The sequence below is a fragment of the Sinocyclocheilus grahami genome, unplaced genomic scaffold, assembly GCF_001515645.1.
Source record: "Sinocyclocheilus grahami isolate Dianchi unplaced genomic scaffold, SAMN03320097.WGS_v1.1 scaffold58.1, whole genome shotgun sequence".
Classification (NCBI taxonomy): domain Eukaryota; kingdom Metazoa; phylum Chordata; class Actinopteri; order Cypriniformes; family Cyprinidae; genus Sinocyclocheilus; species Sinocyclocheilus grahami.
The window spans coordinates 16,586-20,060 of NW_015505237.1; the positions used below are offsets into that span (position 1 = coordinate 16,586).

General features: G+C 38.2%; 1 long non-coding RNA gene across 1 annotated transcript in view; it reads right to left on the reverse strand.

The window, feature by feature from the left end:
* Positions 1–803: 803 nt before the first annotated feature.
* Positions 804–3,475, reverse strand: part of LOC107584244 (uncharacterized) — a 14,442-nt gene continuing 11,770 nt past the window's right edge. The window contains exon 3 of the long non-coding RNA XR_001609115.1: positions 804–814. This is a non-coding gene — a long non-coding RNA (uncharacterized lncRNA). The remainder of the gene's footprint in view (positions 815–3,475) is intronic.

Genomic DNA, 3,475 nt, shown 5'->3' on the forward strand with positions numbered 1-3,475 from the left:
TTTTGCTGTATTTTGGATCAAATAAATGCAGGCTTGGTGAGAAGCAGTGACTTAAAAAAAAAACTATTACTGTTCAAAAACGGGAGTGGTAGTGAGTGTATGCATCACACTCATATCACATCTAGTTGTTTTGGATAAGATTAAAATGTCAGATCCAACAATATAGTGACTTTTTTTTTTTTTTTTTTTTTTTTTTTTTTTTTTTTTAATTTTTATTTTTTTCATTTTGCCCCCGGGACACATTGGCCCATGGAAGCCTCTATGAACACTTGACTTGGCCAAAGAAGAGTGGGGCGGGGGGGTGAATTTGCTTTTTAAAGTTTGTATTCTACACATGGCGCGCGCACACATTAGGATAGGTTAGATGCCTGCCTCCGTTGTGAGTCCCTATCAAGCACTTTACCGATTCAACTACTCTGTACTCCTCCTCCTGCCTGGCTCTTTGCTCTTACTCACCGCAGAGAAAGCCTGTTCTTGATAAATCTGCTGTGAAAACATGGGAGAAGCCGACGAGGAACCAGTTGGAGTGCAGCAATATTTATATTGGCGGAGCGAAGTACTTTATCGCTCTGTCTATAGTGCATTGTGATTGGATTGTTTACGCTGCCAATACAGGAGACAATTCAATGGGCTGCTCGCTGTCCCTGTGCGATAGTCCTTGGCAAAAAAATAACCTTGTTGGCCCACTGGGAAAATGCCCGATTACCAATCCAGCTCTGGTCAGCTTGCTTTCCGTGTATGGGAATTTGATTTTTTTTTTTTGTCCGCAGAACCAGAAAAGCCAGGAGTGTGTCCAAAAAATCCTGAAGTAGCACTTTTAGGGGGGTGTGTTGAGCGGTGTTCTCATGACCGTGACTGTCCAAAAGATGAGAAATGCTGCAGCAAAGGATGTGGACAACAGTGTATGCCTCCATATAGAGGTATTTGTAATAGTGTGGGTCAGTTTAAGGGCTGGACTGGGATTAAAGTCGGCCAAGGCTTTTTTTTTTTTTTTTTTTTTTTTATATAAATTTACATGCGGAATTTCAGGTTTCTTTGATGAATAGAAAGTTCAGAAGAAAATCATTTCTGAAATGGAAGTCTTTTTGTAACATTATGAAGGTCTTTATCATCACTTTCAATCAATTTAAAGCCTCCTTGCTAAATTGAATTAAATAATTCTGTAATTTCTGGTTTAAATTGGTGGTAGTTTCTTGAACGGCAAATCTGCATATCAGAATGATTTCTGAAGGATCCTGTGACACTGGGGTAATGATGCTGAAATTTAGCTTTGATCACAGAAATAAATTACGTATTTTTTTTAAAAAAATATTTAAATCGAAAGTGATTTTTTTTTTTTAGTAAACATTTTTAAAATTACTGCTTTTGCTGCATTTTGGATCCAATAAATGCAGGTTTGGTGAGAAACGACTTTAAAAAAAAAAAAAAAATTTCAGAAGCTTTTGACTGGTAGTGTATGCATGCATCGCACTCATATCACATCTAGTTGTTTTGGATAAGAAGAAAATGTCAGGTCCGACAATGTAGTCGATATAGACCCGATTACCAATCCAGCCCTCCCATTTTCCACAAGTTGGAATGATTCTTTAGGGTCTTAATGAAGTCTAACTAACATTGGTGAATTTCTCAATGGTAGTGTGTAATACGCCCTTTTTATTTAGTCAAAACCAGCTCAGCAAAAAATGTTTTTGCATGTTGCTTTAAATGCTAATGAGCTCTGGTGACCCTGCCCCTCTCTTCCGTGCGGTGAGGAACAGTGCTCTGAGAGACTGTTTACTTTAGCCTCATTTAGCCATGAAATGCTCCGGTTACTAACATAACCTTGGTTCCCTGAGATAAGGGAAAGAGTGTTGTGTATGGGGGAAAACTCCTGTGAGCTACTTCCTCCTCCTGCTTGTTGATAGTCAGTGACAAGATGATCCTCGTTGCGGAAGGAGCATAATCTGAAGAAATGGCACTGCGAGCCGAGTTATATACACGTTTCCGTCCTTTCTGGTGGGCTGAAGCGCCATTGGTTTGTGCAGCTACACAAACGTGAACAAATCAGGCTTCAGTATGGAGTAAAACAGGAGTTTTACCCGTACACAACGTGAAGTGAGCGTTCGAAAGGGAACTTGCTGACTAGCACGCTATTAGGAACCACGATTGCAAAGACTCATTTAAAAAAAAAAAAACCTTATACTCCCTTCTGCTGTAAGTGAAGCTGGATAATGAATGATTTGCGCGAACATAGATGCATTTATTCCCTTCACAAACAACAGTAATCTATGCCATGGTGACTCAATTGGCCTTGGAATGCAGTCTTCGGAGGGTGCATCCTGAATTGGGACAGTTTACGGTCGTGACACTGTGATGAAACATTTGTGCCCGTGAGATCCACATAAATAGGCCGGCGTGTGACTCTGTGGCATTGTGTCCCTGACGAATTAGTAATTGAAAGTAAGGGTTGCCCAGAAAGATCAAATATCCAAATTGTTAATGCACAACTAATCTTATGATCCACTATAAATGTAAATGTATTTTATTCTAAAATATGGATTTAGAATAAATTACCAATGGAGTCAGATTTTAAATTTGAAGACTAAATAAATTAAGTGATTTTACAGACGCAGCAGACAAGACACTTGCAGAATCTTTTACCCCACGCCATTGGATTCTGTCGTTGGACCAGTGGGTGGTCCTTACAGTGGTCTGGCTGGCTAATATAAAGACATGTTCTCATTGTATGTATATTGAAAGGGACCGTTCCCCCCCAAAAAATAATGTCATTCCAAACATGTATGACTTTCTTCTGTGGAAACACGAGAAGATATTGAGAAATGTCTCAGTGACTCTGATTGGTTTCCAACATTCTTCAAAATATGTTTTATGTTCCACAGACAAAAGAAAATACAGGTTTGAAACGATATGAGGGTAAATAAATGAAGATTTTTTATTTTTGGTGAACTTTCCTGTTAAGGCATTTAGCCCTTTTATCTCAGCAACTTCAAAAAGTTTTGAAAGCAAAATTAAAGTATACCATGTTTATGACATCAATCTATAAGCAGCAGAGATTGCCTCATAAAATCTCTTTAAAATATCTCTATCAAAGTAAGAGATTTGGAAAGCACTTCATTATTTTTGTTTAGTACAGGACACCCAGAAAAAGTAAAGCATTCTGAAATGTATTGCATATGAAAGAGGAAAAATTCAGCTCTCAACAATTTGGTCTGAGAATTATATCATTCTAAGGTTTAGCAAAACGGATAAAGGCAATCAAGAGTATATGAGGAAATGTTTACATATTTTAAAAAGATAACAGAAAGAATATAGAAGTATTTAGTTTTGTCTCCCCTTTCATTTCTTTATCCCCTTATTAAACTGTGCGCTCCGCACTCCCGACCAGTAGTTGGCACAAATGCACCTTTTACACTGGTTTCCAAGACCAGCAAAAACACCATAAAAGGAAAGAAAAGAAGAGGCGCAATCTGAACAG